At 49.3% G+C, this 13,661-nt stretch overlaps 1 protein-coding gene across 4 annotated transcripts in view; it reads right to left on the bottom strand.

Moving 5' to 3' along the window:
• The window catches only part of CTIF (cap binding complex dependent translation initiation factor), a 954,573-nt gene that overhangs the window by 732,498 nt on the left and 208,414 nt on the right, over positions 1 to 13,661 (bottom strand). The gene's annotated exons all lie outside the window — the stretch shown is intronic.

The raw sequence follows: 13,661 nt of genomic DNA, 5'->3' as shown, positions 1-13,661 counted from the left end.
TGCCTTATTTGCACCGTTCAGTCACGACCTCCGAAATTATACTGAATTTCTTTTACAATATGATGTATACAATATAACGACGGAACTGTAATACATTTCTCTTCATTTCTATATTATAACATGCATTCTTCCTTCTGGACAATCGGCTCATATTTATCTCCGAGGAAGTAACTCGTCCGCCAAAATATTTCTTGTTGCTATTGTTTTCAGTTGTCGTGGTCCTCAGAGACAGAATTCCCTATGGACATTTCATGCACTTTTACAATTTAGAGGAATAAAAAACACAGCAGAGGATAACATGGCGTAAAACATGAAGATGCATTCCTTTGGTTACTTCAAGACATATGACCTACGGAGGCAGGTCAAAAAAGTAACAAAGAAAGGAGCACTATTCTTCCCACACAACCACAGACACAACAAAAAATATCCAAGTCCAATGACACCATCACCCACAGGACTCAGCAACAGACCCATACAATTGGTAACAGAGTTCCCCAACACTTCTACTCTGAGCCTTTGTCCGTTTTAATCAAAATGCACACTATTAAGAGTGTAGAGAGCAGTTAATCTACACACAAATGTACCTGTGTATAATGACCTGGAACTACTAAAGTTGTTACAAATTTGCTATGACCTGTTAAAAGTGTGTTTTACTCACTTAACCTAACTAGGTTAGCCTAACTAGGTGAGGGCTAGGCCTCAACGCCATATTGTCTAGGCTAGGCCTCAACGCCATATTGTCTAGGCTAGGCCTCAACGCCATATTGTCTAGGCTAGGCCTCAACGCCATATTGTCGAAAATGGATGTTACAGTACCATGTCTATTCTTGGTTTGTATTTCTTCCTGATACTACTTGCAGCAAGATGTGGATTTGTTTCTGAATAATGACACTGTTCTGAAAGAAGGGCCTCTAGCTTTCTTACAGTTTATTGTGGGCTTTTCGCTTGCATGCAGTACTGTGTTAATTTACAATGATTCACTGTTTATGAATCTAATTTATTCTGACACCTCCGAATGACATTCCGTCAGAGGGGCAGAATTAATATTCATGTAGAGCAGTGGTTCCCAAACTATTTAGAACCACGACCAACTTTTTAGAACGACAATTCTTTTCAACCCATATACCTTTAATGGATTTTTTAATGCACTTAAAGAATCAAGTGGTAGCAGATTCAGTGAATATTCATCATTTGTGGATCACCAAGTGAAGACTTTATTGTTTTGATCCTATTTAAAATCCTATTAAAATCTCCAGCACAATTGGTTTTTTTACAAAAAAACTATCCTTAACCCCTTCGCTGCAGGGGTAATTCCCCCGCTGTGCTGGTGGGGAGGAGGGCACGCAGAGCGCCCCCATGCTCATGACTAGCTCAGCTCGTCATGAGCCACGGCACTCCTGTGCTCATGACGAGCTGTGCTCGTCACAGGTGCACCGGCTCCCGTGGAACGCTCAGCATAGCAGGGGAATTCTCCCAGCACCTGAGCGTTCCGTCATGAGCACCAGAGCGCCGTGGCTCATGACAAGCTCAGCTCGTCATGAGCATGGGAGGGGTTAATTTTTGCTTTCCTGACTGCTGAACGCATACAAATAATTTACAGGTATTTACATTTCGTTGTGTGTTCCAAAAAAAAAAAAAAACATCCTACAGCCTTTCCTTCACCTGTACTCTAGGAAGCTTGTCACATAATTCACTTTAAGAACAAAAGTAAACTGCAAGCCCCATGTTAAAATAATAAAACAGCCTGACATTTGACCTCTGTCTTTGAAGCCCTTAAATGTGACAAGATAAACATAGAATTTTAAAAGGCACCTTTGTTTATTGCTTGGACCCACCCAAAATCTGCTTGTGAATCCACCCAAAATCTGCTGGCGACCCACAGTTTGGGAATCCCTGATGCTAAGGTGGTAGGGCTATGTGACCATTTATAATCTGTAAAATGATTTGTTGAAAATCTAACTCTTTCCTTACACCACCATGAAATGCAGTTCTAAAGCTTTCTCATTGAGAAAATGGCTATATAAACCAGTGAATTTGGAGTGGAGACAGATCTCTATGGCCTCTACCAGGGATGCTGCCCGATTTCTTACTGATTTTGCTTAACATTTCAGACTTGGCTTATTATAGATTTTGCCTATTAATCTGCATTGCTCCTTTCACTGAGGGCCTTCATGCCAATGACTCAATGCATTTAAATGGGATTTGCTGCAGCTGTACCTTATTATTTCTGTATTGTACTACTTTTCCATGTTGCAGTTCATGGTTTTCCTGAATTCTCCTCTAGAACTCCTTTCTTTAATAACTGTATAGCGAAGTGCTGTTTTGAACCGCGTCTCTGGAACACATTGCTTAGTGATTCGAGGTGAACACCGTCCCTGATCCACCCAACTCCTGGGTGCACCGCTGAGCTGTAAAATGTTAGAGGTACATACCCACAGGGCATACAACAGATACATACAGTTGGTAGCAGCATCCCCCAACAACTGTACCCGTCTGTAATGATGGTTTGCAGGCAGCTAGTAGCTCAGGCAAACACAAACGTCTCCATCACACTCAACATCCAGGGAATCTATATTGGTCCAGAGTCGCGAGGAAAAAATAGGATCACCTGGGGACCCTTTGTTCAAGGTTCTTACCCTCGTGTACCTCATTACCAAAGCTAGCATTCCTACAAAGAATTGCTGACTTTATCCTAAAATACTCGACGAGGCAAAGTATAAGCAGTGATGCTGACCAAAGTGTAAATGGACTTCCTTCCAATGCAGTTACAAATGTGTTCCCTCAGCTGTAGGGCATTGTGTAATCCTCCCCAAGAAGAAGAAATGAATACAACGCCACCTAGGAATCTCCCCGTGGTAGGAACGTGGATGCAGTAACATGGGGTTTAGGTTAAAGCCTCTGGAAGCAGGTTAAAGCCACAAAACTTGAAAGTATACTCTATAGGTCAAACAAAATCTTTGTGAAGGACAAACAGTCTTACCACTGGCTTACATATTAAAGATTGTGGTAGGGGGGGGGGGGGGCGTGGTCAAGATGCCGGCAGGGGGCGTGGCCAATATGGTGGTGGGGGCGTGGCCAAGATGGCGGTGGGGGCGTGGCCAAGATGGCGGCCTGAGAAGACGTGGATTGTGGATTACTGAGGATCCTCGTCCTTAGTCCCCTGGCCGTGCACTGAAGCATATCCCCTCGCCTTCCAAGCCCCGTGCCGACTGCCTGCGGTAAGCGGGACGCGGACCGGAGACACTGAGGTCGCAGCAAGGTCCGGGCGAAGGAGCGAGACCTGCGAGGGGGCCGCGGCGTCCATTGCCGGCTGGGGACGCACCGAGAGCGGCCCGGCGTACGGAGCACCATCAACGAAGGGGCCCATCGTGGCAGCTGTGGGCCGCACAAACGCAGCGACCGGTCTCCCCTGACAGCGGAGAGAGGCACGAGCAGAGCCGGGCGGCGGACTGCGGTGACGAGACTGACGGCGAGGGGCCTAGGCTCTGGCGGCGCGAACAGCTACTCGAGGCCCCGGCTTGGGCCTACACGGCGCGGATAAGCGGCGAACGCCAAGAGAGGCTGAAGAGAGAGCGGCCGCTCGTGGAGGTGAGGAGCACGACAACTCGGGGGGCGGGTGCTCGAGCCCCCGGCGCGGGCCGGACCGAGGTGGGCGGCGGAGGCCCTGTGGCGCGGGACCGCCATTGCAAACGGAGCCGCGAGGCCCAGAACTCTCGGTGAAAGACAGCGGAACAGAGTGATGCGATGCATACCTCCTCATGGCTGACGAATCCATTCAGGTTATTACCCTCAATGTTAAGGGGCTCAACAACCCCATCAAGAGAAGGGCAGTGGTCTCCTACTTAGAGAACTCTGGGGCTGCGGTGTGCCTCCTCCAGGAGACGCACTTGTTGGCCAAAGACTGGCATCGCATGAAGTCTAGGGCATTCCCGACCCAGCTCTACTTCTCCACTGCTGAGAAAAAAAGCGGGAGTGGCACTGCTATTTGCTAGGCACTTCAAGGGCCGGGTGGGAGACAAAGTGGCAGAAATCAAAGGCAGGCTATTGGCCCACACTGTTCACATTGGAAACCTATCACTCACAATAGGGTCCATTTACGCTCCCAACACCATACAAGAGGCATTCCTTACAGGGGCACTGTCAGAGGTCATGACCACGAGCTCACGACACACACTGTTAGGCGGGGACATACATTTGGTTATGGACAATGAGAGGGATAGATCAGGTCGGCGGTTCGGCGACTCTGGAGCGCTTTCTACGGAAGGGATGCGCTGGCTCACCAGTCGGGGGTTCATAGATACATGGAGGGAGGTACACCACGCTGGCCCGGGGTACACTTTCTATTCACACGTGCACCGAATGTACGCTAGAATAGACCACTTTCTCAGCTCCACAGACTTGGTCCCCATGGTACAGGATTTGGAGGTTACCCCTGCAGCTCTATCAGACCACGATGCAGTGGTGATGCACTTGAGGGTCCCGCGCATGCAATCACATAGGGGTAGCTGGCGCCTTAGAGAGAATCTACTTTCCCGCAAGGGGGTAACGCAACAGCTTTCCCGAAGCATCTCGAACTTCCTGAGTCAGAACGACACGGGGGAGGTGGCCTTGGCGGCAGTATGGGGGGCACTCAAGGCGGTCATTAGAGAGGAGCTTATAGCGATCTCGGCGGCGAACAACAAGGAACGGAAGGAACACCGGCAAGAACTGACAGCGCAGGTACTGGAGTTGAAGCGGGTGCACAGTCGAACCGGGGCTCCAAGGATCTGGCGCAAGCTGAAGGCGGCCAGAGCGCAGCTTGCGAGCCTCGACCTGGATCGGGCAGAATATGCGGCACTGCGCCTTAAACATACGTACTAAGTAGGGGGGATAAGACAGGCCGCTTACTGGCCATTAAACTGAAGGCGAAAACCGTCCGGTCCAAGATCCTAGTCATTCGCGAGGAGGGTGGTGAGGAGCTCCGAGAGGACGATCGCATCGCGGAGGCATTCAGGTCGTTTACGCCACGCTTTACAAGGCGGAGCCGGCCTCAGATGCTGAGGCGGGCATAGCTTATCTAGACGGAGCAGAGGTAACAGCCCTCAACGAGACAAATGCCACGGCTTTGGATGCCCCCATACGGCTGGAGGAAGTGATCTCCGCCATTGCCTGTCTCAAACCACTTAAAGCGCCAGGCCCGGACGGATTTTCGTCGGGCTTTTATAAATCCTTCTGCCCCCTCTTGGCCCCACTGCTGACGAAACTGTTTAACTCCTTTCAAGGCCCAGGTTCGATCCCGCGGGAGATGTTGGAGGCTGCCATTATTGTCCTGCCGAAGCCAGGTAAAGACACGACCCAATGTGCGGCGTATCGGCCAATTTCTCTCCTCAATCTTGACCTAAAACTCTTCACGGGGATTCTGGCCTCGAGACTAGGCCCGTGTCTCCCGGGCATAATAGAGCCGGACCAGGCGGGCTTTATACCCTCCCGTCAAAGCGCAGACAACACTAAGCACCTGATGCACGTGATTGATAATGCACACTACAACGCGTCTGATGCGGCCCTCCTGTCAGTCGTCGCCGAAAAAGCGCTTGACCGGGTGGACTGGACCCATCTAGATAGGACGTTTGCGAGATTCGGGGTGGGCGACAGGTTCAGGGCGGCGAGCTGTTACGCTTCACCCCAAGCGACAATCAGGGTGAACGGAACGAGCTCCAGGCCGTTTGCCGTCCGCCGGGGTACGAGGCAGGGCTGCCCGCTCTCGCCGCTGTTGTTCGCCCTCTATATGGAACCTTTCGCCCAACACGTACGGGACAACCGGGCCATCACGGGCATTACATTCGGGGGCGAGAAACACACCATCAGTCTGTATGCGGACGACATTCTGGTTGCGGTGGACAACCCCAGAGTCTCGATACCGGCATTTCTGGAGGAAATGGAGCGGTTTGGGAAGGTGTCGGGCTTCAGAATGAATGTCGGGAAATCGGTAGTTCTCCCCCTGGGGTGCAACACTCGTCCGGCCAACAGAGGCTCGTTGCAATTGGGAGGATTGTCCACACAACTGGCGCTCCCATACTTAGGGATCGAACTGACGCCGGCCACAGCTCAGACAGTCGCAGTGAACTACGCCAAGCTCCTTACACGCATCCAAGGGGATATTCGGAGGTGGCGACAGCAGCCGCTTTCTTGGCTTGGCCGGGTGGCTGCGGTCAAGATGTCCCGGCTGCCAAAAGTGTTAAACTCTTTCAGACCATCCCGGTCACCCCTCCCATAGGCATGCTCAAAAAGCTGCAATATGCGATACAGCACGACGTCTGGGCAGGTAAACTTTCTAGGATGAGGCGAGACCTGATCACACGCGTACCGGCATATGGAGCGCTGGGAGTGCCCGACTTACAGCGGTACTTCCGAGCAACACAGATGCGTTACCTCGTGGAATGGTCTAGGCCATCCTCGGAGAAGTGATGGCTGTTCCAAGACAGGGCCATGGCGGGGATGCCACTATGGAGAATCCCATTCTTAGCGCGCCAAGATAGACCGGCATTTATCAAGAAATCACCCATCACTAGGACCCTCCTTCAGGTCTGGGATGCGGTTGCGGTGGCCAGGGATCTCACGTCCTTTCCCTCGCCCATGACACCGCTAATTGACAACCCGGCGTTCCAGCCGGGAATGGTTCCTGGCTCCTTCCCGCAGTGGAGGAGGACGGAGTGCAGCTCGGCCGGGCACCTGTTTGATTTGCAGGGCTTTATGACCCTACGGGATATCGGTGAAGGGTACTCCATCGACAAGCCGCAAAATTTCCAATACTTTCAGTTACGACACTGGCTTACCCAGAAGGACACCTTCCCACAGGTGAGCCGCTTCCTTACGCCATACGAGAAGTGGCTCCTGTCCAAATCCACGGATAAACGGGCGATCACAGAACTGTATAAGTTGCTGACCCCCCCCATCTCCAGCGGTTCGATCGGCAGGGCAGGCACGGTGGGAGAGGGAGCTGGGGCGAGCGCTCTCGGACAGGGAATGGCAGGACATCTTCTACCGGGCGCACCACACAGCTCGCAACATGGCCAGCCGGGAGTCGGCGGTCAAAGTGGCTTACTATTGGCATTTGACTCCCGAGCGACTCCACCAAAGCAATCCTAGTAGGGACCCCAAGTGCTGGAGGGGATGTGGACTCACAGGGACCATGCTCCACCTGTTATGGGAATGTCCAGAAGTGCAAGGGTATTGGGAGGAGGTCCTTAATGACGTAGATGGGTATTTTGGAACGGAGATTCCCCGATTCCCCGCATATGAGATTCTGGGTCTGCCTAAAAAACTCACCTTCCTACTTAAGTCCATTAGGGGGAGACAAATGGGGCTGGCGCTGGGGGCAGCGACACACCACATCCTGTCACTCTGGGGCACTACACAGAGACCCACTCACACAGGTTGGCTTCACCGGCTGTGGTATATAATGGGGATGGAACGCATACAAGCCTAGCTTACGCAAACCTCAGACACATTTAAAGAAATATGGTCGCCATTGGTCTCCCTACTGTCTCACGAATTTCACGAACTTACCTGCCCAAAATATCTCAGAGTCCTTAGACTAGTAGATGAGTTTCACGCCACACCAACAGATGGGATCCCGAAGGTATGAGGGAGATTCCCCCCGCAATTCAGCGGAACACACCGGAGGGGGTGGGCGGAAGAGGCGGGGCACGGGTGGAAATAGTTGGGGGTTGGGACGACTTAGGCAAGGGGCGCGCTACCAGAGCCCTTCTATGCAAAGCTTCGCAAGGTGCTACCCACACCATCATGCACGGACTCATGACGTTACCCCTCCGGGGGCAGCTTCCAGATGGTAACGTAATAACCAGGGGAAACAGGTGCACTTTGTGTGATGTTTGTCCGACGAATGCAATGTTTTGTGTTACTGAAAATAAAAATAAATTTGATTAAAAAAAATAAAGATTGTGAGAAATCCATGAATAGGACTAGAAAAGGAATGTATGCCAAGAATAAACAGGCATGCTAGTAAATAAGAACTTTCATAAAATGTATTCTGTGAAGAAACCATCTTTGCAACAGGGGCTGAGAAATGTTTCCCTTCGGAGATATATGCCTAGTACATGCATCTGAGAAGCCTAAAGAACATCAATGAGGCTAATCATGGTCTGTGACAGAAAGACCATGAGTCAAAATTAAGGAAATACTTCAACCGGTGACTCGTTTCCAGTAAATAACATCTAAGTGGACATCTGAAGCAGAAAGAACCAAAATGGCAACGCATACATTGGACCGGGTACCTTATAGAAACTTGCAGTACAAGTGAAAAGTCTCCAAGAGACCCTGAATTGTAGGTTTTTCTCTGAAGCGTTAAAGCCGAGAGAGTCTTCACCTAAAATAATCCTTCTTTTTATTTATGAAATGAAGAAAGCCTGAAATCCCAGCTACTTAAAAACAGTTCTTTCACTTCGGTATCACTGCCCTGTGGTTAGTGCAATTGTGAGTTGCTTATATGTGTACCAACTCTGATGAAACCATGGAAAGTGGGCTATGTACTGGGCATTGACATCATGTGGTTCTTGATGTGTTCACTGAGGGATTCCGGCCCCTTGTCTGGCCTTGCGATGTCATAGGGTTATGCTGTTAAATAAATGTATTCTACAATCAAGGTTCATCGTCTCAGTGATTACATTATTTGGACTACGAGTTGACCAGACACAACCTGTAAGCTAAACCCTGATGTCAACGCTCCCCATCCTCAGCCTAAACGGCATGGCATCGAACACAAGGGACTATTGACAACCAGGCACTTCAAAGACTATCGATTGCCCGATACTGCACTCCTCTTCAGCATCAACAAGGGCAAGGAGTGACTTCCCAGTCATACAAACATAGTTTTGCTACCTGGGCCCTGAGCTTCAATATCTGTCACCTATGCATGGGTGCAGCTTCGAGCGCATCAGTCAGAGGCACCGTGCACTCTTCCTGGTAGCATGGCTAGGAAGCGCATGCTTCTGAGCTAGATACATACACCTAGCCTACCCCAGAGCAACAATGTCAGCGCATGTGCCTGGTAAATGGAGGGTTACCTTACTCCTTCATGCTGCCGCCGCTTGCTCTGTTCCCAATAAAATAAAACCCGAGACGCTTTAGGTCTGTTGTGCAGTCTAGCCCCGGTTTTTAGGTCGAGCCCGAGTCAGCACGCATGCGCTGCTCTAGAGACTTGTTGCGGTGGAGTATGAAATGGAAGCCCCGCCCACACTACGCCCATATTTTCCATTGGCTTGTGTCTTCATTTGTAACCTCCGACGGCAACTGAGCCTTTTACTACGGTTGTTACAGGATGTGTCTTCTATAGTCTGTGTGCACTACTCTCTTACTCCAGGCGGCACATGGGCACCGGCTTTCAATAACACATGCGCCCAGCATTATCTCACCCGCCATCCCCTTTACTACCTGTTATTAAATTTCTGCCCAACGAGAAGGAGCCTGCAAAGATTGCTGAAAGCATCACTTTCCCATGCTGGGACATGCTGCTTAGGCTCTCCCAGGGTATTCCTGGGCTGCCAGCACTCGGCAAATGTTTGACAGCCTCAACAAATAACGCCCCTTAGCCCAGATAAACAGCAGAGAGATTTATTACCCTGCCCCCATCGCCCTGGGGATATGGTACGGTGTATGCCTGCCTGTGAATTCGCGTGTTTGGCTTCAGGGGTTGAGTTTAATGCTTTCATAGCCCACCGCTGCGAATGAAAGAAATAAACTGCAGGTTTTATTTTCCAACAATTTTTCTCTGCCTCCATTCCCTTCTTCCCTCATTTTTCACCCCCATACCTCCCTTTTGCCTCACATTTCAGTATTGTCTGTCTCTCTCTCTCTGTCCATTCCTGGCTCCCTCTTAACGTCCTACCCCACACCTCTTTACCCTCCGCTCTCCCCTCAGGCTCTCCACTCCGCCCCTACCCCTGTGTGCCGGTTTATCCACTAGGTGCCACAGGCCTGAACGCGCGGCTATGCTGTTCCTGCACATTTTTGTTTTTTAATAAAGTGCATGCAATGGTTTAATTGAAAGGCGTGCTCTACTGCTCTTGGTGTATATTTGCCTGGGATGTCCCTGCTAGTGTGCCTTTGCTCCAATGCCCAGATTTCAGTCAGACCTATTAATTGTAATCTGTGCGATCACTTCTTTTAGTACACATATTGGGACTGGACTCAGATACAGCTCTAAAGTCCCTTATTGCTGGAACCGCTCAGATCTCTGATCCCCGTCAGTAATAGCCCGCAGCATTGGTTGCTCTAGTCTCTGTACCGGAACCACACAGTTTTAATCCACCTCAGTACTGGCCCGCAACACTGGTCGCACTACTTGGTACTAGGGCACGAAGACAGGCACATACCTCAACTCTGCTCCAAAACACCCTCTTATGATAGTACTAGAGCCACCTCAACCATTAATCTACCTCAGTACTGTGCTGCAGCACCTAGAAGTCTCCATTGTATGCTTCTTTCCTCCCCCTGTGCTGTATGTTGTTTCTGTGTACCTCCCGCTTCACTTTGCTGTCTCGCCTGAGTGCTTCTTTTCCCCCACCCCTCACTCACATTGATCCCTCTTACCTAAGTGGTTCTCTGCCCACGCTGCTCTCAGTATTCCTCCATCTAATCTGTGTGCTTCTCTTCACCCTTTGTATTGCTTCAACACTCCCCCGAACCACATGCAAGTTAGTTTTTATTACTAAAGTCAATAGGTTTTTAAGCAGGAACGATTGCCTTTACCAATGCTTATTTTAAGCTCTGTCACCTTTGCCAATTGGTCTCGTGAACGAGAGCTATTGGCATTGGTAATGTGCTTAAACAGGGATAGTTGCTTCATTCTTTCCCAAAACTCACATCCATTTCACAATGTGTATCAACAAAACACTGAGACATATGTGATTGGACTACCCCCCACACCCCATCAGCTTCACTGCAGATCCCAAAATGTGTGTTCACATAGTCATGTGAATTTTGTCAGGGGTAGTAAACGCTATACATAAAATACAATTACAATATGTTTTCCGGCTTTTATATAGCAGAAACTCGACTTTGCGTAAGCACTTGTTAAATTACACAAGGACACATTAATTTTTTGGTAGGCACCGGGAGATTAAGAGATTTGCCCAGAATCTTCTGAGAGCAAAAACTGGGGTCCAAATCCCATTTTACTCAGATCTGCAAATAAATAGGGCCATTTGATTGTGTCGAAAGCCATTGAGGGTATCTAGGGACATCACCACTGCATCTTCCCTTAGCGTATCGACTCTACCGAAGTCGTCAAAGGTTAAGTGATGTGTTTCTTTCTGGCATGAAGCACCATTGGTCAGGGTGCACCAGTTTTGAAATAACCTGCATCAGGCACGAAGCCAGCAATTTTGCGAAGATCTTGACTTCTGCGCTGAGCAATGAGATGGGACGATATGAATAGCATTTGTTTCTGGGTTTACCTTCTTTATAAATGACCACAATAGTGGCTAGTCTCAGGTTTGCTAGGAGTCTGCCCACTTCAGGACTCTCTACATACATATCTCTGAAGTAGGGGGTAATTTTTTTGGGCGCCAATTTGTAAAGTTCTATTGGGAAGCCGTTGGGACCCATGGCCTTTCCAGACCGCAGGCCCCTAAAGGCCAGTGCTACTTCTTCATTTGTCATCACTTTCCATTAGTGTTAAGTCATCAGCTGTAAGGGCTGGAAGAGGCATATTTGCCAATAAGGCTCCAGATTCCCATTCGGGCACGGTATTAGTGGAAGCAAAAATTTGTGTACAGTGTGTAGCAAACTCATCCGCTATTGATTGCGGATCGTATAGTATTTCTCCTCTCTCTGCAGTAAGCTCTGTAACTAGTCGATCCGCTTGGTCAAACTTATCGAGAAATGCCAGTAATTTTCCTGCCTTGTTCCTGACCTCATATATTCTATTTAGGGAGGCTCAGTTTAGTGCTTTTGCTGCATCTGTGACTAGGTCCTTATATTATTTCTTTTTCATATCTAACCTAAGTTAGACCACTCCCTCATTGTCTCCCATCATCTCATCCTCCAGTTGCAAGATGTCTCCTCTAGCCTGACGTTTTCGGGCCTCCGCCATCAAGGAAATGGCGTGACCCCTCACCACTGTCTTAAAGGCTTCCCAGAGCATCTGGGCAGACCCCATAGAGCCTTCGTTCTCCCGGAAGTAAAGCTGTATTTCGTGTGTGACTCTTTTCCTTACTGAAGGGCTTCGGAGGCTCCATGGATTTATTGGTGCTATTCTCCCCGCTTGCTGTTGTCCCACTACGATATGAGCCCATACCGGTGAATGGTCCGATATGCCCCTTACAGGATGATGTGCCTCCCTACTTTGCCCCACCTGGTCGGCTGGGGTGAGTACATGATCTACCCTAGAAAGGCTATTGTGGGCGCCTGAGTGGAATGTGAATTGTATCCCGTTGGGGTAATAGGTGCGTCACGCGTCCACCAATCCCATAGCCCCCAGGAATTCATAGAAGTGCGACTGTGTGGATTGTGTCCCCCGAGGGGGGGTGGCAGTCAAGCCGTCCCGACACAACAGCATTGGAATACCCTCCTATCAGGAGTCGTCCCTTCGGGACAGTTAGTAATAGGCCTCCTAGATCCTTAAATGCTAGTGTGTGGAGCCCCGGACGGACATACGTTGTCACTATGGTAGGTGCCTGGCCCTACCAGCTCCCCAACGCTGCAGCGTATCTACCATGTGTGTCTACCCAGGTCTGGTCAACGGATATGGGGAAGGCCTTTCTCATCTGGATCCCTTCTGCTCTAAATCCGGTAGAAAATTCAGAGTGTACAACTAGTTTGTATCCCCATTGGTTAATTGTATTGCCAATTAAATGTTCCCCTTGTAATAAAACCACATCGGGAGAATGTCATTTTATAAATTGGAATACGATCCTTCTTTTGAGCTCGTCTTCCAAGCCACTGATGTTCCAAGATAATAATCTAAGTCCTTTTTTTGCTAGTGGACCCATTGTGGCAAAAACAGATTTGCCCCAGCATTTTTAATCCCCCTGCGATGCCCAGTTGCCCCAACCTGAGAGCTGGTGTTACATGGGAACAGATAAGGGCATGAGGGTTTTTCGCGTCAATCACTGTGTGACTTCTCTCTTCTAACCTAACTTTCACTGTTCTGTCATCTAAACCATGATCTAAACCTGAAAACAACCAACTTCCTCCCTCCCTGCGTCCCTGCAATCAGGGCTTAAAACTATTTGGAGTGCTTGTCGCCTTGACCCCAAACTAATCCTTCACCAGCCACCATTTGTACAATTACTACATACGTTCCAGCACAATTACTTTAAACGTTAAAGGATAATGTCACTAAGCCTGTCTCCAGCCTCTTCATTCAGTGTTCAGATGGAGTTGGTTTGCCGCTGATTGTCTGTTGAGTCTGAGGTTGCCTCAGCTACCCTATTCCTCTGGGTTCTCAAGATTAATTACCGATACTTATCGTTCTCCTGAGCCGTTTGTTTTTTGGGAGGTTTCTCCCTGAACTGCTTGGAATGGTTTCCCTTTACCGGTCTCCATCCTTTCAGCCATTCTTGCGCTGCTAGGGGTATCAAAGAACCATGTCTTTCCCTCTGCCTCAATTCTCAATTTTGCTGGAAATATGTGCATATTTCAGTCCCTTATCTCTAAGCACT

The sequence above is a fragment of the Lissotriton helveticus genome, chromosome 2_1 (genome assembly GCF_964261635.1).
Source record: "Lissotriton helveticus chromosome 2_1, aLisHel1.1, whole genome shotgun sequence".
Taxonomy (NCBI): domain Eukaryota; kingdom Metazoa; phylum Chordata; class Amphibia; order Caudata; family Salamandridae; genus Lissotriton; species Lissotriton helveticus.
The sequence above is the reverse complement of the archived record's forward strand: the minus strand, read 5'-3'. Positions and strand labels throughout refer to the sequence as shown.